Here is a 23,495-nt window from a genome sequence, read left to right as displayed (position 1 = left end):
AGAATTTTCAGAAACTTGTTTGATTTGCGTGTGTTCAACTCACAGAGTTGAACCTTCCTTTAGACAGAGCAGATTGGAAACCCTCTTTTTGAGGAATTTGCATGTGGAGATTTCAAGCGATTTGGGGCCTACGATAGAAAAGGAAATATCCTCATAGAAAAACTAGAGAGAATCATTCTCAGAAACCACTTTGTGATGTGTGCGTTCCACTCACAGAGTTTAACCTTTCTTTTCATAGAGCAGTTTGGAAACACTCTGTTTGTAAAGTCTGCAAGTGGATATTTGTACCTCTTTGAGGATGTCGTTGGAAGTGGGGTTTCTTCATCTAATGCTACACAGAAGATTTCTCAGTAACTTCGTTGATTTCTGTGTGTTCAACTAACAGAGTTGAACCTTCCTTTAGACAGAGCAGATTGGAAACCCTCTTTTTGAGGAATTTTCATGTGGAGATTTCAAGCGTTTTGGAGCCATCGGTAGAAAAGGAAATCTCCTCGTATAAAAACTAGAGAGAATCATTCTCAGAAACCACTTTGTGATGTGTGCGTTCCACTCACAGAGTTTAACCTTTCTTTTCATAGAGCAGCTTGTAAACACTCTGTTTGTAAAGTCTGCAAGTGGATATTTGGACCTCTTTGTGGATTTCGTTGGAAGCGGGATTTCTTCATCTAATGCTACACAGAAGATTTCTCAATAACTTCGTTGATTTGTGAGTGTTCAACTAACAGAGTTGAACCTTCCTTTAGACAGAGCAGATTGGAAACTCTCTTTTTGAGGAATTTGCATGTGGAGATTTCAAGCGTTTTTGGGCCATCGGTAGAAAAGGAAATATCCTCGTATAAAAACTAGAGAGAATCATCTCAGAAACCACTTTGTAATGTGTGCGATCCACTCACAGAGTTTAACCTTTCTTTTCATAGAGCAGTTTGGAAACACTCTGTTTGTGAAGTCTGCAAGTGGATATTTGGACCTCTTGGAGGATTTCGTTAGAAGCGGGATTTCTTCATCTAATGCTAGAAGGAAGAATTCTCAGAAAGTTCTTTGATTTGTGTATGTTCAACTCACAGAGTTGTACCTTCCTTTAGACAGAGCAGATTGGAAACCCTCTTTTTGAGAAATTTGCATGTGGAGATTTCAAGCGTTTTGGGGCCAACGGTAGAAAAGGAAATATCCTCGTATAAAAACTAGAGAGAATCATTCTCAGAAACCACTTTGTGATGTGTGCGTTCCACTCACAGAGTTTAACCTTTCTTTTTATAGAGCAGTTTGGAAACACTCTGTTTGTGAAGTCTGCAAGTGGATACTTGGACCTCTTTGTGGATTTCGTTGGAAGCGGGATTTCTTCATCTAATGCTAGAAGGAAGAGTTCTCAGAAACTTCTTTGATTTGTGTGTGTTCAACTCACAGAGTTGAACCTTCCTTTAGACAGAGCAGATTGGAAACCCTCTTTTTGAGGAATTTGCATGTGGAGATTTCAAGCGTTTTGGGGCCATCGGTAGAAAAGGAAATATCCTCGTATAAAAACTAGAGAGAATCATTCTCAGAAACCACTTTGTGATGTGTGCGTTCCACTCACAGAGTTTAACCTTTGATTTCATAGAGCAGTTTGTAAACACTCTGTTTGTAAAGTCTGCAAGTGGATATTTGGACCTCTTTGTGGATTTCGTTGGAAGCGGTATTTCATCATCTAATGCTACACAGAAGATTTCTCAGTAACTTCGTTGATTTGTGTGTGTTCAACTAACAGAGTTGAACCTTCCTTTAGACAGAGCAGATTGGAAACACTCTTTTTTAGGAATTTGCATGTAGAGATTTCAAGCGTTTTGGGGCCATCGGTAAAAAAGGAAATATCCTCGTATAAAAACTTGAGAGAATCATTCTCAGAAACCACTTCGTGATGTGTGCGTTCCACTCACAGAGTTTAACCTTTCTTTTCATAGAGCAGTTTGGAAACACTCTGTTTGTAAAGTCTGCAAGAGGATATTTGTACCTCTTTGAGGATTTCGTTGGAAGTGGGATTTGTTCATCTAATGCTACACAGAAGATTTCTCAGTAACTTCGTTGATTTCTGTGTGTTCAACTAACAGAGTTGAACCTTCCTTTAGACAGAGCAGATTGGAAACCCTCTTATTGAGGAATTTGCATGTGGAGATTTCAAGGGTTTTTGGGCCATCGGTAGAAAAGGAAATATCCTCGTATAAAAACTAGAGGGAATCATTCTCAGAAACCACTTTGTGATGTGTGCGATCCACTCACAGAGTTTAACCTTTCTTTTCATAGAGCCGTTTGGAAACACTCTGTTTGTGAAGTCTGCAAGTGGATATTTGGACCTCTTGGAGGATTTCGTTGGAAGCGGGATTTCTTCATCTAATGCTAGAAGGAAGAATTCTCAGAAACTTCTTTGATTTGTGTGTGTTCAACTCACAGAGTTGAACCTTCCTTTAGACAGAGCAGATTGGAAACCCTCTTTTTGAGGAATTTGCATGTGGAGATTTCAAGCGTTTGGGGCCATCGGTAGAAAAGGAAATATCCTCGTATAAAAACTAGAGAGAATCATTCTCAGAAACCACTTTGTGATGTGTGCATTCCACTCACAGAGTTTAACCTTTCTTTTCATAGAGCAGTTTGTAAACACTCTGTTTGTAAAGTCTGCAAGTGGATATATGGACTTCTTTGTGGATTTCGTTGGAAGCGGGATTTCTTCATCTAATGCTACACAGAACATTTCTCAGTAACTTCGTTGATTTGTGTGTGTTCAACTCACAGAGTTGAACCTTCCTTTAGACAGAGCAGATTGGAAACCCTCTTTTTGAGGAATATGCATGTGGAGATTTCAAGCACTTTGGCGCCAACGGTAGAAAAGGAAATCTCCTCGTATAAAAACAAGAGAGAATCATTCTCAGAAACTACTTTGTGATGTGTGCGATCCACTCACAGAGTTTAACCTTTCTTTTCATAGAGCAGTTTGGAAACACTCTGTTTGTAAAGTCTGCAAGTGGATATTTGTACCTCTTTGAGGATGTCGTTGGAAGTGGGGTTTCTTCATCTAATGCTACACAGAAGATTTCTCAGTAACTTCGTTGATTTCTGTGTGTTCAACTAACAGAGTTGAACCTTCCTTTAGACAGAGCAGATTGGAAACCCTCTTTTTGAGAAATTTGCATGTAGAGATTTCAAGCGATTTGGGGCCAACGGTAGAAAAGGAAATATCCTCGTATAAAAACTAGAGAGAATCATTCTCAGAAACCACTTTGTGATGTGTGCGATCCACTCACAGTGTTTAACCTTTCTTTTCATAGAGCAGTTTGGAAACACTCTGTTTGTAAAGTCTGCAAGTGGATATTTGGACCTCTTTGTGGATTTCGTTGGAAGCGGGATTTCTTCATCTAATGCTACACAGAAGATTTCTCAATAACTTCGTTGATTTGTGAGTGTTCAACTAACAGAGTTGAACCTTCCTTTAGACAGAGCAGATTGGAAACTCTCTTTTTGAGGAATTTGCATGTGGAGATTTCAAGCGTTTTTGGGCCATCGGTAGAAAAGGAAATATCCTCGTATAAAAACTAGAGAGAATCATCTCAGAAACCACTTTGTGATGTGTGCGATCCACTCACAGAGTTTAACCTTTCTTTTCATAGAGCAGTTTGGAAACACTCTGTTTGTGAAGTCTGCAAGTGGATATTTGGACCTCTTGGAGGATTTCGTTAGAAGCGGGATTTCTTCATCTAATGCTAGAAGGAAGAATTCTCAGAAACTTCTTTGATTTGTGTGTGTTCAACTCACAGAGTTGAACCTTCCTTTAGACAGAGCAGATTGGAAACCCTCTTTTTGAGGAATTTGCATGTGGAGATTTCAAGCGTTTTTGGGCCATCGGTAGAAAAGGAAATATCCTCGTATAAAAACTAGAGAGAATCATTCTCAGAAACCACTTTGTAATGTGTGCGATCCACTCACAGAGTTTAACCTTTCTTTTCATAGAGCAGTTTGGAAACACTCTGTTTCTGAAGTCTGCAAGTGGATATTTGGACCTCTTGGAGGATTTCGTTGGAAGCGGGATTTCTTCATCTAATGCTAGAAGGAAGAATTCTCAGAAACTTCTTTGATTTGTGTGCGTTCAACTCACAGAGTTGAACCTTCCTTTAGACAGAGCAGATTGGAAACCCTCTTTTTGAGGAATATGCATGTGGAGATTTCAAGCTTTTTGTGGCCAACGGTAGAAAAGGAAATATCCTAATATAAAAACTAGAGAGAATCATTTTCAGAAACTACTTTCTGATGTGTGTATTCCACTCACAGAGTTCAACCTTTCTTTTCATAGAGCAGTTTGGAAACACTCTGGTTTTGAAGTCTGCAAGGGGATATTTGGACCTCTTTGAGGATTTCATTGGAAGCGGGATTTCTTCATCTAATGCTAGAAGGAAGAATTTTCAGAAACTTGTTTGATTTGCGTGTGTTCAACTCACAGAGTTGAACCTTCCTTTAGACAGAGCAGATTGGAAACCCTCTTTTTGAGGAATTTGCATGTGGAGATTTCAAGCGATTTGGGGCCTACGTTAGAAAAGGAAATATCCTCATAGAAAAACTAGAGAGAATCATTCTCAGAAACCACTTTGTGATGTGTGCGTTCCACTCACAGAGTTTAACCTTTCTTTTCATAGAGCAGTTTGGAAACACTCTGTTTGTAAAGTCTGCAAGTGGATATTTGTACCTCTTTGAGGATGTCGTTGGAAGTGGGGTTTCTTCATCTAATGCTACACAGAAGATTTCTCAGTAACTTCGTTGATTTCTGTGTGTTCAACTAACAGAGTTGAACCTTCCTTTAGACAGAGCAGATTGGAAACCCTCTTTTTGAGGAATTTTCATGTGGAGATTTCAAGCGTTTTGGAGCCATCGGTAGAAAAGGAAATCTCCTCGTATAAAAACTAGAGAGAATCATTCTCAGAAACCACTTTGTGATGTGTGCGTTCCACTCACAGAGTTTAACCTTTCTTTTCATAGAGCAGCTTGTAAACACTCTGTTTGTAAAGTCTGCAAGTGGATATTTGGACCTCTTTGTGGATTTCGTTGGAAGCGGGATTTCTTCATCTAATGCTACACAGAAGATTTCTCAATAACTTCGTTGATTTGTGAGTGTTCAACTAACAGAGTTGAACCTTCCTTTAGACAGAGCAGATTGGAAACTCTCTTTTTGAGGAATTTGCATGTGGAGATTTCAAGCGTTTTTGGGCCATCGGTAGAAAAGGAAATATCCTCGTATAAAAACTAGAGAGAATCATCTCAGAAACCACTTTGTAATGTGTGCGATCCACTCACAGAGTTTAACCTTTCTTTTCATAGAGCAGTTTGGAAACACTCTGTTTGTGAAGTCTGCAAGTGGATATTTGGACCTCTTGGAGGATTTCGTTAGAAGCGGGATTTCTTCATCTAATGCTAGAAGGAAGAATTCTCAGAAACTTCTTTGATTTGTGTGTGTTCAACTCACAGAGTTGAACCTTCCTTTAGACAGAGCAGATTGGAAACCCTCTTTTTGAGGAATTTGCATGTGGAGATTTCAAGCGTTTTGGGGCCATCGGTAGAAAAGGAAATATCCTCGTATAAAAACTAGAGAGAATCATTCTCAGAAACCACTTTGTGATGTGTGCATTCCACTCACAGAGTTTAACCTTTCTTTTCATAGAGCAGTTTGTAAACACTCTGTTTGTAAAGTCTGCAAGTGGATATTTGGACCTCTTTGTGGATTTCGTTGGAAGCGGTATTTCATCATCTAATGCTACACAGAAGATTTCTCAGTAACATCGTTGATTTCTGTGTGTTCAACTAACAGAGTTGAACCTTCCTTTAGACAGAGCAGATTGGAAACACTCTTTTTGAGGAATATGCATGTGGAGATTTCAAGCATTTTGTGGCCAACGGTAGAAAAGGAAATATCCTCGTATAAAAACTGGAGAGAATCATTTTCAGAAACGACTTTGTGATGTGTGTGTTCCACTCACAGAGTTTAACCTTTCTTTTCATAGAGCAGATTGGAAACACTCTGGTTTTGAAGTCTGCAAGGGGATATTTGGACCTCTTTCAGTATTTCATTGGAAGCGGGATTTCTTCATCTAATGCTAGAAGGAAGAATTTTCAGAAACTTCTTTGATTTGCGTGTGTTCAACTCACAGAGTTGAACCTTCCTTTAGACAGAGCAGATTGGAAACCCTCTTTTTGAGGAATTTGCATGTGGAGATTTCAAGCGTTTTGGGGCCAACGTTAGAAAAGGAAATATCCTCATAGAAAAACTAGAGAGAATCATTCTCAGAAACCTCTTTGTTATGTGTGCGTTCCACTCACAGAGTTTAACCTTTCTTTTCATAGAGCAGTTTGGAAACACTCTGTTTGTAACGTCTGCAAGAGGATATTTGTACCTCTTTGAGGATTTCGTTGGAAGTGGGGTTTCTTCATCTAATGCTACACAGAAGATTTCTCAGTAACTTCGTTGATTTCTGTGTGTTCAACTAACAGAGTTGAACCTTCCTTTAGACAGAGCAGATTGGAAACCCTCTTTTTGAGGAATTTGCATGTGGAGATTTCAAGGGTTTTTGGGCCATCGGTAGAAAAGGAAATATCCTCGTATAAAAACTAGAGGGAATCATTCTCAGAAACCACTTTGTGATGTGTGCGATCCACTCACAGAGTTTAACCTTTCTTTTCATAGAGCCGTTTGGAAACACTCTGTTTGTGAAGTCTGCAAGTGGATATTTGGACCTCTTGGAGGATTTCGTTGGAAGCGGGATTTCTTCATCTAATGCTAGAAGGAAGAATTCTCAGAAACTTCTTTGATTTGCGTGTGTTCAACTCACAGAGTTGAACCTTCCTTTAGACAGAGCAGATTGGAAACCCTCTTTTTGAGGAATTTGCATGTGGAGATTTCAAGCGTTTTGGGGCCATCGGTAGAAAAGGAAATATCCTCGTATAAAAACAAGAGAGAATCATTCTCAGAAACCACTTTGTGATGTGTGCATTCCACTCACAGAGTTTAACCTTTCTTTTCATAGAGCAGTTTGTAAACACTCTGTTTGTAAAGTCTGCAAGTGGATATATGGACTTCTTTGTGGATTTCGTTGGAAGCGGGATTTCTTCATCTAATGCTACACAGAAGATTTCTCAGTAACTTCGTTGATTTGTGTGTGTTCAACTCACAGAGTTGAACCTTCCTTTAGACAGAGCAGATTGGAAACCCTCTTTTTGAGGAATATGCATGTGGAGATTTCAAGCACTTTGGCGCCAACGGTAGAAAAGGAAATCTCCTCGTATAAAAACAAGAGAGAATCATTCTCAGACAATACTTTGTGATGTGTGCGTTCCACTCACAGAGTTTAACCTTTCTTTTCATAGAGCAGTTTGGAAACACTCTGTTTGTGAAGTCTGCAAGTGGATATTTGGACCTCTTGGAGGATTTCCTTGGAAGCGGGATTTCTTCATCTAATGCTAGAAGGAAGAATTCTCAGAAACTTCTTTGATTTGTGTGTGTTGAACTCACAGAGTTGAACCTTCCTTTAGACAGAGCAGATTGGAAACCCTCTTTTTGAGGAATTTGCATGTGGAGATTTCAAGCGTTTTGGAGCCATCGGTAGAAAAGGAAATATCCTAATATAAAAACTAGAGAGAATCATTCTCAGAAACCACTTTGTGATGTGTGCGTTCCACTCACAGTGTTTAACCTTTCTTTTCATAGAGCAGCTTGTAAACACTCTGTTTGTAAAGTCTGCAAGTGGATATTTGGACCTCTTTGTGGATTTCGTTGGAAGCGGGATTTCTTCATCTAATGCTACACAGAAGATTTCTCAATAACTTCGTTGATTTGTGAGTGTTCAACTAACAGAGTTGAACCTTCCTTTAGACAGAGCATATTGGAAACTCTCTTTTTGAGGAATTTGCATGTGGAGATTTCAAGCGTTTTTGGGCCATCGGTAGAAAAGGAAATATCCTCGTATAAAAACTAGAGAGAATCATCTCAGAAACCACTTTGTGATGTGTGCGATCCACTCAGAGAGTTTAACCTTTCTTTTCATAGAGCAGTTTGGAAACACTCTGTTTGTGAAGTCTGCAAGTGGATATTTGGACCTCTTGGAGGATTTCGTTAGAAGCGGGATTTCTTCATCTAATGCTAGAAGGAAGAATTCTCAGAAAGTTCTTTGATTTGTGTGTGTTCAACTCACAGAGTTGAACCTTCCTTTAGACAGAGCAGATTGGAAACCCTCTTTTTGAGGAATTTGCATGTGGAGATTTAAAGCGTTTTTGGGCCATCGGTAGAAAAGGAAATATCCTCGTATAAAAACTAGAGAGAATCATTCTCAGAAACCACTTTGTTTTGTGTGCGATCCACTCACAGAGTTTAAACTTTCTTTTCATAGAGCAGTTTGGAAACACTCTGTTTGTGAAGTCTGCAAGTGGATATTTGGACCTCTTGGAGGATTTCGTTGGAAGCGGGATTTCTTCATCTAATGCTAGAAGGAAGAATTCTCAGAAACTTCTTTGATTTGTGTGCGTTCAACTCACAGAGTTGAACCTTCCTTTAGACAGAGCAGATTGGAAACCCTCTTTTTGAGGAATATGCATGTGGAGATTTCAAGCTTTTTGTGGCCAACGGTAGAAAAGGAAATATCCTAATATAAAAACTAGAGAGAATCATTTTCAGAAACTACTTTCTGATGTGTGTGTTCCACTCACAGAGTTCAACCTTTCTTTTCATAGAGCAGTTTGGAAACACTCTGGTTTTGAAGTCTGCAAGGGGATATTTGGACCTCTTTGAGGATTTCATTGGAAGCGGGATTTCTTCATCTAATGCTAGAAGGAAGAATTTTCAGAAACTTCTTTGATTTGCGTGTGTTCAACTCACAGAGTTGAACCTTCCTTTAGACAGAGCAGATTGGAAACCCTCTTTTTGAGGAATTTTCATGTGGAGATTTCAAGCGTTTTGGAGCCATCGGTAGAAAAGGAAATTTCCTCGTATAAAAACTAGAGAGAATCATTCTCAGAAACCACTTTGTGATGTGTGCGTTCCACTCACAGAGTTTAACCTTTCTTTTCATAGAGCAGCTTGTAAACACTCTGTTTGTAAAGTCTGCAAGTGGATATTTGGACCTCTTTGTGGATTTCGTTGGAAGCGGGATTTCTTCATCTAATGCTACACAGAAGATTTCTCAATAACTTCGTTGATTTGTGAGTGTTCAACTAACAGAGTTGAACCTTCCTTTAGACAGAGCAGATTGGAAACTCTCTTTTTGAGGAATTTGCATGTGGAGATTTCAAGCGTTTTTGGGCCATCGGTAGAAAAGGAAATATCCTCGTATAAAAACTAGAGAGAATCATCTCAGAAACCACTTTGTGATGTGTGCGATCCACTCACAGAGTTTAACCTTTCTTTTCATAGAGCAGTTTGGAAACACTCTGTTTGTGAAGTCTGCAAGTGGATATTTGGACCTCTTGGAGGATTTCGTTAGAAGCGGGATTTCTTCATCTAATGCTAGAAGGAAGAATTCTCAGAAACTTCTTTGATTTGTGTGTGTTCAACTCACAGAGTTGAACCTTCCTTTAGACAGAGCAGATTGGAAACCCTCTTTTTGAGGAATTTGCATGTGGAGAATTCAAGCGTTTTTGGGCCATCGGTAGAAAAGGAAATATCCTCGTATAAAAACTAGAGAGAATCATTCTCAGAAACCACTTTGTAATGTGTGCGATCCACTCACAGAGTTTAACCTTTCTTTTCATAGAGCAGTTTGGAAACACTCTGTTTGTGAAGTCTGCAAGTGGATATTTGGACCTCTTGGAGGATTTCGTTGGAAGCGGGATTTCTTCATCTAATGCTAGAAGGAAGAATTCTCAGAAACTTCTTTGATTTGTGTGCGTTCAACTCACAGAGTTGAACCTTCCTTTAGACAGAGCAGATTGGAAACCCTCTTTTTGAGGAATATGCATGTGGAGATTTCAAGCTTTTTGTGGCCAACGGTAGAAAAGGAAATATCCTAATATAAAAACTAGAGAGAATCATTTTCAGAAACTACTTTCTGATGTGTGTGTTCCACTCACAGAGTTCAACCTTTCTTTTCATAGAGCAGTTTGGAAACACTCTGGTTTTGAAGTCTGCAAGGGGATATTTGGACCTCTTTGAGGATTTCATTGGAAGCGGGATTTCTTCATCTAATGCTAGAAGGAAGAATTTTCAGAAACTTCTTTGATTTGCGTGTGTTCAACTCACAGAGTTGAACCTTCCTTTAGACAGAGCAGATTGGAAACCCTCTTTTTGAGGAATTTGCATGTGGAGATTTCAAGCGATTTGGGGCCTACGATAGAAAAGGAAATATCCTCATAGAAAAACTAGAGAGAATCATTCTCAGAAACCACTTTGTGATGTGTGCGTTCCACTCACAGAGTTTAACCTTTCTTTTCATAGAGCAGTTTGGAAACACTCTGTTTGTAAAGTCTGCAAGTGGATATTTGGACCTCTTTGAGGATGTCGTTGGAAGTGGGGTTTCTTCATCTAATGCTACACAGAAGATTTCTCAGTAACTTCGTTGATTTCTGTGTGTTCAACTAACAGAGTTGAACCTTCCTTTAGACAGAGCAGATTGGAAACCCTCTTTTTGAGGAATTTGCATGTGGAGATTTCAAGCGATTTGGGGCCAACGGTAGAAAAGGAAGTATCCTCGTATAAAACCTAGAGAGAATCATTCTCACAAACCACTTTGTGATGTGTGCGATCCACTCACAGAGTTTAACCTTTCTTTTCATAGAGCCGTTTGGAAACACTCTGTTTGTGAAGTCTGCAAGTGGATATTTGGACCTCTTGGAGGATTTCGTTGGAAGCGGGATTTCTTCATCTAATGCTAGAAGGAAGAATTCTCAGAAACTTCTTTGATTTGTGTGTTGAACTCACAGAGTTGAACCTTCCTTTAGACAGAGCAGATTGGAAACCCTCTTTTTGAGGAATTTTCATGTGGAGATTTCAAGCGTTTTGGAGCCATCGGTAGAAAAGGAAATATCCTCCTATAAAAACTAGAGAGAATCATTCTCAGAAACCACTTTGTGATGTGTGCGTTCCACTCACAGAGTTTAACCTTTCTTTTTATAGAGCAGTTTGGAAACACTCTATTTGTGAAGTCTGCAAGTGGATACTTGGACCTCTTTGAGGATTTCGTTGGAAGAGGGATTTCTTCATCTAATGCTAGAAGGAAGAGTTCTCAGAAACTTCTTTGATTTGTGTGTGTTCAACTCACAGAGTTGAACCTTCCTTTAGACAGAGCAGATTGGAAACCCTCTTTTTGAGGAATTTGCATGTGGAGATTTCAAGCGTTTTGGGGCCATCGGTAGAAAAGGCTATATCCTCGTATGAAAACTAGAGAGAATCATTCTCAGAAACCACTTTGTGATGTGTGCGTTCCACTCACAGAGTTTAACCTTTCTTTTCATAGAGCAGTTTGTAAACACTCTGTTTGTAAAGTCTGCAAGTGGATATTTGGACCTCTTTGTGGATTTCGTTGGAAGCGGGATTTCTTCATCTAATGCTACACAGAAGATTTCTCAGTTACTTCGTTGATTTGTGTGTGTTCAACTCACAGAGTTCAACCTTCCTTTAGACAGAGCAGATTGGAAACCCTCTTTTTGAGGAATTTGCATGTGGAGATTTCAAGCGTTTTTGGGCCATCGGTAGAAAAGGAAATATCCTCGTATAAAAACTAGAGCGAATCATTCTCAGAAACGACTTTGTGAAGTGTGCGTTCCACTCACAGAGTTTAACCTTTCTTTTCATAGAGCAGTTTGGAAACACTCTGTTTGTGAAGTCTGCAAGTGGATATTTGGACCTCTTAGAGGATTTCGTTGGAAGCGGGATTTCTTCATCTAATGCTAGAAGGAAGAATTCTCAGAAACTTCTTTGATTTGTGTGTGTTCAACTCACAGAGTTGAACCTTCCTTTAGACAGAGCAGATTGGAAACCCTCTTTTTGAGGAATTTGCATGTGGAGATTTCAAGCGATTTGGGGCCAACATTACAAAAGGAAATCTCCTCGTATAAAAACTAGAAAGGATCATTCTCAGAAACCACTTTGTGATGTGTGCGTTCCACTCACAGAGTTTAACCTTTCTTTTCATAGAGCAGTTTGGAAACACTCTGTTTGTAAAATCTGCAAGTGGATATTTGGACTTCTTTGAGGATTTGGTTGGAAGCGGGATTTCTTCATCTAATGCTACACAGAAGATTTCTCAGTAACTTCGTTGATTTGTGTATGTTCATCTCACAGAGTTGAACCTTCCTTTAGACAGAGCAGATTGGAAACCCTCTTTTTGCGGGATTTGCATGTGGAGATTTCAATCTATTTGGGGCCAACGTTAGAAAAGGAAATCTCGTCGTATAAAAACTAGAGAGGATCATTCTCAGAAACCACTTTGTGATGTGTGCGTTCCACTCACAGAGTTTAACCTTTCTTTTCATAGAGCAGTTTGGAAACACTCTGTTTGTAAAATCTGCAAGTGGATATTTGGACCTCTTAGAGGATTTCGTTGGAAGCGGGATTTCTTCATCTAATGCTAGAAGGAAGAATTCTCAGAAAGTTCTTTGATTTGTGTATGTTCAACTCACAGAGTTGTACCTTCCTTTAGACAGAGCAGATTGGAAACCCTCTTTTTGAGAAATTTGCATGTGGAGATTTCAAGCGTTTTGGGGCCAACGGTAGAAAAGGAAATATCCTCGTATAAAAACTAGAGAGAATCATTCTCAGAAACCACTTTGTGATGTGTGCGTTCCACTCACAGAGTTTAACCTTTCTTTTTATAGAGCAGTTTGGAAACACTCTGTTTGTGAAGTCTGCAAGTGGATACTTGGACCTCTTTGTGGATTTCGTTGGAAGCGGGATTTCTTCATCTAATGCTAGAAGGAAGAGTTCTCAGAAACTTCTTTGATTTGTGTGTGTTCAACTCACAGAGTTGAACCTTCCTTTAGACAGAGCAGATTGGAAACCCTCTTTTTGAGGAATTTGCATGTGGAGATTTCAAGCGTTTTGGGGCCATCGGTAGAAAAGGAAATATCCTCGTATAAAAACTAGAGAGAATCATTCTCAGAAACCACTTTGTGATGTGTGCGTTCCACTCACAGAGTTTAACCTTTGATTTCATAGAGCAGTTTGTAAACACTCTGTTTGTAAAGTCTGCAAGTGGATATTTGGACCTCTTTGTGGATTTCGTTGGAAGCGGTATTTCATCATCTAATGCTACACAGAAGATTTCTCAGTAACTTCGTTGATTTGTGTGTGTTCAACTAACAGAGTTGAACCTTCCTTTAGACAGAGCAGATTGGAAACACTCTTTTTTAGGAATTTGCATGTAGAGATTTCAAGCGTTTTGGGGCCATCGGTAAAAAAGGAAATATCCTCGTATAAAAACTTGAGAGAATCATTCTCAGAAACCACTTCGTGATGTGTGCGTTCCACTCACAGAGTTTAACCTTTCTTTTCATAGAGCAGTTTGGAAACACTCTGTTTGTAACGTCTGCAAGAGGATATTTGTACCTCTTTGAGGATTTCGTTGGAAGTGGGATTTGTTCATCTAATGCTACACAGAAGATTTCTCAGTAACTTCGTTGATTTCTGTGTGTTCAACTAACAGAGTTGAACCTTCCTTTAGACAGAGCAGATTGGAAACCCTCTTATTGAGGAATTTGCATGTGGAGATTTCAAGGGTTTTTGGGCCATCGGTAGAAAAGGAAATATCCTCGTATAAAAACTAGAGGGAATCATTCTCAGAAACCACTTTGTGATGTGTGCGATCCACTCACAGAGTTTAACCTTTCTTTTCATAGAGCCGTTTGGAAACACTCTGTTTGTGAAGTCTGCAAGTGGATATTTGGACCTCTTGGAGGATTTCGTTGGAAGCGGGATTTCTTCATCTAATGCTAGAAGGAAGAATTCTCAGAAACTTCTTTGATTTGTGTGTGTTCAACTCACAGAGTTGAACCTTCCTTTAGACAGAGCAGATTGGAAACCCTCTTTTTGAGGAATTTGCATGTGGAGATTTCAAGCGTTTGGGGCCATCGGTAGAAAAGGAAATATCCTCGTATAAAAACTAGAGAGAATCATTCTCAGAAACCACTTTGTGATGTGTGCATTCCACTCACAGAGTTTAACCTTTCTTTTCATAGAGCAGTTTGTAAACACTCTGTTTGTAAAGTCTGCAAGTGGATATATGGACTTCTTTGTGGATTTCGTTGGAAGCGGGATTTCTTCCTCTAATGCTACACAGAAGATTTCTCAGTAACTTCGTTGATTTGTGTGTGTTCAACTCACAGAGTTGAACCTTCCTTTAGACAGAGCAGATTGGAAACCCTCTTTTTGAGGAATATGCATGTGGAGATTTCAAGCACTTTGGCGCCAACGGTAGAAAAGGAAATCTCCTCGTATAAAAACAAGAGAGAATCATTCTCAGAAACTACTTTGTGATGTGTGCGATCCACTCACAGAGTTTAACCTTTCTTTTCATAGAGCAGTTTGGAAACACTCTGTTTGTAAAGTCTGCAAGTGGATATTTGTACCTCTTTGAGGATGTCGTTGGAAGTGGGGTTTCTTCATCTAATGCTACACAGAAGATTTCTCAGTAACTTCGTTGATTTCTGTGTGTTCAACTAACAGAGTTGAACCTTCCTTTAGACAGAGCAGATTGGAAACCCTCTTTTTGAGAAATTTGCATGTGGAGATTTCAAGCGATTTGGGGCCAACGGTAGAAAAGGAAATATCCTCGTATAAAAACTAGAGAGAATCATTCTCAGAAACCACTTTGTGATGTGTGCGATCCACTCACAGTGTTTAACCTTTCTTTTCATAGAGCAGTTTGGAAACACTCTGTTTGTAAAGTCTGCAAGTGGATATTTGGACCTCTTTGTGGATTTCGTTGGAAGCGGGATTTCTTCATCTAATGCTACACAGAAGATTTCTCAATAACTTCGTTGATTTGTGAGTGTTCAACTAACAGAGTTGAACCTTCCTTTAGACAGAGCAGATTGGAAACTCTCTTTTTGAGGAATTTGCATGTGGAGATTTCAAGCGTTTTTGGGCCATCGGTAGAAAAGGAAATATCCTCGTATAAAAACTAGAGAGAATCATCTCAGAAACCACTTTGTGATGTGTGCGATCCACTCACAGAGTTTAACCTTTCTTTTCATAGAGCAGTTTGGAAACACTCTGTTTGTGAAGTCTGCAAGTGGATATTTGGACCTCTTGGAGGATTTCGTTAGAAGCGGGATTTCTTCATCTAATGCTAGAAGGAAGAATTCTCAGAAACTTCTTTGATTTGTGTGTGTTCAACTCACAGAGTTGAACCTTCCTTTAGACAGAGCAGATTGGAAACCCTCTTTTTGAGGAATTTGCATGTGGAGATTTCAAGCGTTTTTGGGCCATCGGTAGAAAAGGAAATATCCTCGTATAAAAACTAGAGAGAATCATTCTCAGAAACCACTTTGTAATGTGTGCGATCCACTCACAGAGTTTAACCTTTCTTTTCATAGAGCAGTTTGGAAACACTCTGTTTGTGAAGTCTGCAAGTGGATATTTGGACCTCTTGGAGGATTTCGTTGGAAGCGGGATTTCTTCATCTAATGCTAGAAGGAAGAATTCTCAGAAACTTCTTTGATTTGTGTGCGTTCAACTCACAGAGTTGAACCTTCCTTTAGACAGAGCAGATTGGAAACCCTCTTTTTGAGGAATATGCATGTGGAGATTTCAAGCTTTTTGTGGCCAACGGTAGAAAAGGAAATATCCTAATATAAAAACTAGAGAGAATCATTTTCAGAAACTACTTTCTGATGTGTGTGTTCCACTCACAGAGTTCAACCTTTCTTTTCATAGAGCAGTTTGGAAACACTCTGGTTTTGAAGTCTGCAAGGGGATATTTGGACCTCTTTGAGGATTTCATTGGAAGCGGGATTTCTTCATCTAATGCTAGAAGGAAGAATTTTCAGAAACTTCTTTGATTTGCGTGTGTTCAACTCACAGAGTTGAACCTTCCTTTAGACAGAGCAGATTGGAAACCCTCTTTTTGAGGAATTTGCATGTGGAGATTTCAAGCGATTTGGGGCCTACGATAGAAAAGGAAATATCCTCATAGAAAAACTAGAGAGAATCATTCTCAGAAACCACTTTGTGATGTGTGCGTTCCACTCACAGAGTTTAACCTTTCTTTTCATAGAGCAGTTTGGAAACACTCTGTTTGTAAAGTCTGCAAGTGGATATTTGTACCTCTTTGAGGATGTCGTTAGAAGTGGGGTTTCTTCATCTAATGCTACACAGAAGATTTCTCAGTAACTTCGTTGATTTCTGTGTGTTCAACTAACAGAGTTGAACCTTCCTTTAGACAGAGCAGATTGGAAACCCTCTTTTTGAGGAATTTTCATGTGGAGATTTCAAGCGTTTTTGGGCCATCGGTAGAAAAGGAAATATCCTCGTATAAAAACTAGAGAGAATCATCTCAGAAACCACTTTGTAATGTGTGCGATCCACTCACAGAGTTTAACCTTTCTTTTCATAGAGCAGTTTGGAAACACTCTGTTTGTGAAGTCTGCAAGTGGATATTTGGACCTCTTGGAGGATTTCGTTAGAAGCGGGATTTCTTCATCTAATGCTAGAAGGAAGAATTCTCAGAAACTTCTTTGATTTGTGTGTGTTCAACTCACAGAGTTGAACCTTCCTTTAGACAGAGCAGATTGGAAACCCTCTTTTTGAGGAATTTGCATGTGGAGATTTCAAGCGTTTTGGGGCCATCGGTAGAAAAGGAAATATCCTCGTATAAAAACTAGAGAGAATCATTCTCAGAAACCACTTTGTGATGTGTGCATTCCACTCACAGAGTTTAACCTTTCTTTTCATAGAGCAGTTTGTAAACACTCTGTTTGTAAAGTCTGCAAGTGGATATTTGGACCTCTTTGTGGATTTCGTTGGAAGCGGTATTTCATCATCTAATGCTACACAGAAGATTTCTCAGTAACTTCGTTGATTTCTGTGTGTTAAACTAACAGAGTTGAACCTTCCTTTACACAGAGCAGATTGGAAACACTCTTTTTGAGGAATATGCATGTGGAGATTTCAAGCATTTTGTGGCCAACGGTAGAAAAGGAAATATCCTCGTATAAAAACTGGAGAGAATCATTTTCAGAAACGACTTTGTGATGTGTGTGTTCCACTCACAGAGTTTAACCTTTCTTTTCATAGAGCAGATTGGAAACACTCTGGTTTTGAAGTCTGCAAGGGGATATTTGGACCTCTTTCAGTATTTCATTGGAAGCGGGATTTCTTCATCTAATGCTAGAAGGAAGAATTTTCAGAAACTTCTTTGATTTGCGTGTGTTCAACTCACAGAGTTGAACCATCCTTTAGACAGAGCAGATTGGAAACCCTCTTTTTGAGGAATTTGCATGTGGAGATTTCAAGCGTTTTGGGGCCAACGTTAGAAAAGGAAATATCCTCATAGAAAAACTAGAGAGAATCATTCTCAGAAACCTCTTTGTTATGTGTGCGTTCCACTCACAGAGTTTAACCTTTCTTTTCATAGAGCAGTTTGGAAACACTCTGTTTGTAACGTCTGCAAGAGGATATTTGTACCTCTTTGAGGATTTCGTTGGAAGTGGGGTTTCTTCATCTAATGCTACACAGAAGATTTCTCAGTAACTTCGTTGATTTCTGTGTGTTCAACTAACAGAGTTGAACCTTCCTTTAGACAGAGTAGATTGGAAACCCTCTTTTTGAGGAATTTGCATGTGGAGATTTCAAGGGTTTTTGGGCCATCGGTAGAAAAGGAAATATCCTCGTATAAAAACTAGAGGGAATCATTCTCAGAAACCACTTTGTGATGTGTGCGATCCACTCACAGAGTTTAACCTTTCTTTTCATAGAGCCGTTTGGAAACACTCTGTTTGTGAAGTCTGCAAGTGGATATTTGGACCTCTTGGAGGATTTCGTTGGAAGCGGGATTTCTTCATCTAATGCTAGAAGGAAGAATTCTCAGAAACTTCTTTGATTTGTGTGTGTTCAACTCACAGAGTTGAACCTTCCTTTAGACAGAGCAGATTGGAAACCCTCTTTTTGAGGAATTTGCATGTGGAGATTTCAAGCGTTTTGGGGCCATCGGTAGAAAAGGAAATATCCTAGTATAAAAACAAGAGAGAATCATTCTCAGAAACCACTTTGTGATGTGTGCATTCCACTCACAGAGTTTAACCTTTCTTTTCATAGAGCAGTTTGTAAACACTCTGTTTGTAAAGTCTGCAAGTGGATATATGGACTTCTTTGTGGATTTCGTTGGAAGCGGGATTTCTTCATCTAATGCTACACAGAAGATTTCTCAGTAACTTCGTTGATTTGTGTGTGTTCAACTCACAGAGTTGAACCTTCCTTTAGACAGAGCAGATTGGAAACCCTCTTTTTGAGGAATTTGCATGTGGAGATTTCAAGCGATTTGGGGCCAACGGTAGAAAAGGAAATATCCTCGTATAAAAACTAGAGAGAATCATTCTCAGAAACCACTTTGTGATGTGTGCGATCCACTCACAGAGTTTAACCTTTCTTTTCATAGAGCAGTTTGGAAACACTCTGTTTGTGAAGTCTGCAAGTGGATATTTGGACCTCTTGGAGGATTTCGTTGGAAGCGGGATTTCTTCATCTAATGCTAGAAGGAAGAATTCTCAGAAACTTCTTTGATTTGTGTGTGTTGAACTCACAGAGTTGAACCTTCCTTTAGACAGAGCAGATTGGAAACCCTCTTTTTGAGGAATTTTCATGTGGAGATTTCAAGCGTTTTGGAGCCATCGGTAGAAAAGGAAATCTCCTCGTATAAAAACTAGAGAGAATCATTCTCAGAAACCACTTTGTGATGTGTGCGTTCCACTCACAGTGTTTAACCTTTCTTTTCATAGAGCAGCTTGTAAACACTCTGTTTGTAAAGTCTGCAAGTGGATATTTGGACCTCTTTGTGGATTTCGTTGGAAGCGGGATTTCTTCATCTAATGCTACACAGAAGATTTCTCAATAACTTCGTTGATTTGTGAGTGTTCAACTAACAGAGTTGAACCTTCCTTTAGACAGAGCAGATTGGAAACTCTCTTTTTGAGGAATTTGCATGTGGAGATTTCAAGCGTTTTTGGGCCATCGGTAGAAAAGGAAATATCCTCGTATAAAAACTAGAGAGAATCATCTCAGAAACCACTTTGTGATGTGTGCGATCCACTCACAGAGTTTAACCTTTCTTTTCATAGAGCAGTTTGGAAACACTGTTTGTGAAGTCTGCAAGTGGATATTTGGACCTCTTGGAGGATTTCGTTAGAAGCGGGATTTCTTCATCTAATGCTAGAAGGAAGAATTCTCAGAAACTTCTTTGATTTGTGTGTGTTCAACTCACAGAGTTGAACCTTCCTTTAGACAGAGCAGATTGGAAACCCTCTTTTTGAGGAATTTGCATGTGGAGATTTCAAGCGTTTTTGGGCCATCGGTAGAAAAGGAAATATCCTCGTATAAAAACTAGAGAGAATCATTCTCAGAAACCACTTTGTAATGTGTGCGATCCACTCACAGAGTTTAACCTTTCTTTTCATAGAGCAGTTTGGAAACACTCTGTTTGTGAAGTCTGCAAGTGGATATTTGGACCTCTTGGAGGATTTCGTTGGAAGCGGGATTTCTTCATCTAATGCTAGAAGGAAGAATTCTCAGAAACTTCTTTGATTTGTGTGCGTTCAACTCACAGAGTTGAACCTTCCTTTAGACAGAGCAGATTGGAAACCCTCTTTTTGAGGAATATGCATGTGGAGATTTCAAGCTTTTTGTGGCCAACGGTAGAAAAGGAAATATCCTAATATAAAAACTAGAGAGAATCATTTTCAGAAACTACTTTCTGATGTGTGTGTTCCACTCACAGAGTTCAACCTTTCTTTTCATAGAGCAGTTTGGAAACACTCTGGTTTTGAAGTCTGCAAGGGGATATTTGGACCTCTTTGAGGATTTCATTGGAAGCGGGATTTCTTCATCTAATGCTAGAAGGAAGAATTTTCAGAAACTTCTTTGATTTGCGTGTGTTCAACTCACAGAGTTGAACCTTCCTTTAGACAGAGCAGATTGGAAACCCTCTTTTTGAGGAATTTGCATGTGGAGATTTCAAGCGATTTGGGGCCTACGATAGAAAAGGAAATATCCTCATAGAAAAACTAGAGAGAATCATTCTCAGAAACCACTTTGTGATGTGTGCGTTCCACTCACAGAGTTTAACCTTTCTTTTCATAGAGCAGTTTGGAAACACTCTGTTTGTAAAGTCTGCAAGTGGATATTTGTACCTCTTTGAGGATGTCGTTAGAAGTGGGGTTTCTTCATCTAATGCTACACAGAAGATTTCTCAGTAACTTCGTTGATTTCTGTGTGTTCAACTAACAGAGTTGAACCTTCCTTTAGACAGAGCAGATTGGAAACCCTCTTTTTGAGGAATTTTCATGTGGAGATTTCAAGCGTTTTTGGGCCATCGGTAGAAAAGGAAATATCCTCGTATAAAAACTAGAGAGAATCATCTCAGAAACCACTTTGTAATGTGTGCGATCCACTCACAGAGTTTAACCTTTCTTTTCATAGAGCAGTTTGGAAACACTCTGTTTGTGAAGTCTGCAAGTGGATATTTGGACCTCTTGGAGGATTTCGTTAGAAGCGGGATTTCTTCATCTAATGCTAGAAGGAAGAATTCTCAGAAACTTCTTTGATTTGTGTGTGTTCAACTCACAGAGTTGAACCTTCCTTTAGACAGAGCAGATTGGAAACCCTCTTTTTGAGGAATTTGCATGTGGAGATTTCAAGCGTTTTGGGGCCATCGGTAGAAAAGGAAATATCCTCGTATAAAAACTAGAGAGAATCATTCTCAGAAACCACTTTGTGATGTGTGCATTCCACTCACAGAGTTTAACCTTTCTTTTCATAGAGCAGTTTGTAAACACTCTGTTTGTAAAGTCTGCAAGTGGATATTTGGACCTCTTTGTGGATTTCGTTGGAAGCGGTATTTCATCATCTAATGCTACACAGAAGATTTCTCAGTAACTTCGTTGATTTCTGTGTGTTAAACTAACAGAGTTGAACCTTCCTTTACACAGAGCAGATTGGAAACACTCTTTTTGAGGAATATGCATGTGGAGATTTCAAGCATTTTGTGGCCAACGGTAGAAAAGGAAATATCCTCGTATAAAAACTGGAGAGAATCATTTTCAGAAACGACTTTGTGATGTGTGTGTTCCACTCACAGAGTTTAACCTTTCTTTTCATAGAGCAGATTGGAAACACTCTGGTTTTGAAGTCTGCAAGGGGATATTTGGACCTCTTTCAGTATTTCATTGGAAGCGGGATTTCTTCATCTAATGCTAGAAGGAAGAATTTTCAGAAACTTCTTTGATTTGCGTGTGTTCAACTCACAGAGTTGAACCATCCTTTAGACAGAGCAGATTGGAAACCCTCTTTTTGAGGAATTTGCATGTGGAGATTTCAAGCGTTTTGGGGCCAACGTTAGAAAAGGAAATATCCTCATAGAAAAACTAGAGAGAATCATTCTCAGAAACCTCTTTGTTATGTGTGCGTTCCACTCACAGAGTTTAACCTTTCTTTTCATAGAGCAGTTTGGAAACACTCTGTTTGTAACGTCTGCAAGAGGATATTTGTACCTCTTTGAGGATTTCGTTGGAAGTGGGGTTTCTTCATCTAATGCTACACAGAAGATTTCTCAGTAACTTCGTTGATTTCTGTGTGTTCAACTAACAGAGTTGAACCTTCCTTTAGACAGAGTAGATTGGAAACCCTCTTTTTGAGGAATTTGCATGTGGAGATTTCAAGGGTTTTTGGGCCATCGGTAGAAAAGGAAATATCCTCGTATAAAAACTAGAGGGAATCATTCTCAGAAACCACTTTGTGATGTGTGCGATCCACTCACAGAGTTTAACCTTTCTTTTCATAGAGCCGTTTGGAAACACTCTGTTTGTGAAGTCTGCAAGTGGATATTTGGACCTCTTGGAGGATTTCGTTGGAAGCGGGATTTCTTCATCTAATGCTAGAAGGAAGAATTCTCAGAAACTTCTTTGATTTGTGTGTGTTCAACTCACAGAGTTGAACCTTCCTTTAGACAGAGCAGATTGGAAACCCTCTTTTTGAGGAATTTGCATGTGGAGATTTCAAGCGTTTTGGGGCCATCGGTAGAAAAGGAAATATCCTAGTATAAAAACAAGAGAGAATCATTCTCAGAAACCACTTTGTGATGTGTGCATTCCACTCACAGAGTTTAACCTTTCTTTTCATAGAGCAGTTTGTAAACACTCTGTTTGTAAAGTCTGCAAGTGGATATATGGACTTCTTTGTGGATTTCGTTGGAAGCGGGATTTCTTCATCTAATGCTACACAGAAGATTTCTCAGTAACTTCGTTGATTTGTGTGTGTTCAACTCACAGAGTTGAACCTTCCTTTAGACAGAGCAGATTGGAAACCCTCTTTTTGAGGAATTTGCATGTGGAGATTTCAAGCGATTTGGGGCCAACGGTAGAAAAGGAAATATCCTCGTATAAAAACTAGAGAGAATCATTCTCAGAAACCACTTTGTGATGTGTGCGATCCACTCACAGAGTTTAACCTTTCTTTTCATAGAGCAGTTTGGAAACACTCTGTTTGTGAAGTCTGCAAGTGGATATTTGGACCTCTTGGAGGATTTCGTTGGAAGCGGGATTTCTTCATCTAATGCTAGAAGGAAGAATTCTCAGAAACTTCTTTGATTTGTGTGTGTTGAACTCACAGAGTTGAACCTTCCTTTAGACAGAGCAGATTGGAAACCCTCTTTTTGAGGAATTTTCATGTGGAGATTTCAAGCGTTTTGGAGCCATCGGTAGAAAAGGAAATCTCCTCGTATAAAAACTAGAGAGAATCATTCTCAGAAACCACTTTGTGATGTGTGCGTTCCACTCACAGTGTTTAACCTTTCTTTTCATAGAGCAGCTTGTAAACACTCTGTTTGTAAAGTCTGCAAGTGGATATTTGGACCTCTTTGTGGATTTCGTTGGAAGCGGGATTTCTTCATCTAATGCTACACAGAAGATTTCTCAATAACTTCGTTGATTTGTGAGTGTTCAACTAACAGAGTTGAACCTTCCTTTAGACAGAGCAGATTGGAAACTCTCTTTTTGAGGAATTTGCATGTGGAGATTTCAAGCGTTTTTGGGCCATCGGTAGAAAAGGAAATATCCTCGTATAAAAACTAGAGAGAATCATCTCAGAAACCACTTTGTGATGTGTGCGATCCACTCACAGAGTTTAACCTTTCTTTTCATAGAGCAGTTTGGAAACACTGTTTGTGAAGTCTGCAAGTGGATATTTGGACCTCTTGGAGGATTTCGTTAGAAGCGGGATTTCTTCATCTAATGCTAGAAGGAAGAATTCTCAGAAACTTCTTTGATTTGTGTGTGTTCAACTCACAGAGTTGAAC

The sequence above is a fragment of the Gorilla gorilla genome, chromosome 8, assembly GCF_029281585.2.
Source record: "Gorilla gorilla gorilla isolate KB3781 chromosome 8, NHGRI_mGorGor1-v2.1_pri, whole genome shotgun sequence".
NCBI classification, from domain to species: Eukaryota; Metazoa; Chordata; class Mammalia; order Primates; family Hominidae; genus Gorilla; species Gorilla gorilla.
Note: the sequence above shows the minus strand (reverse complement) of the source record.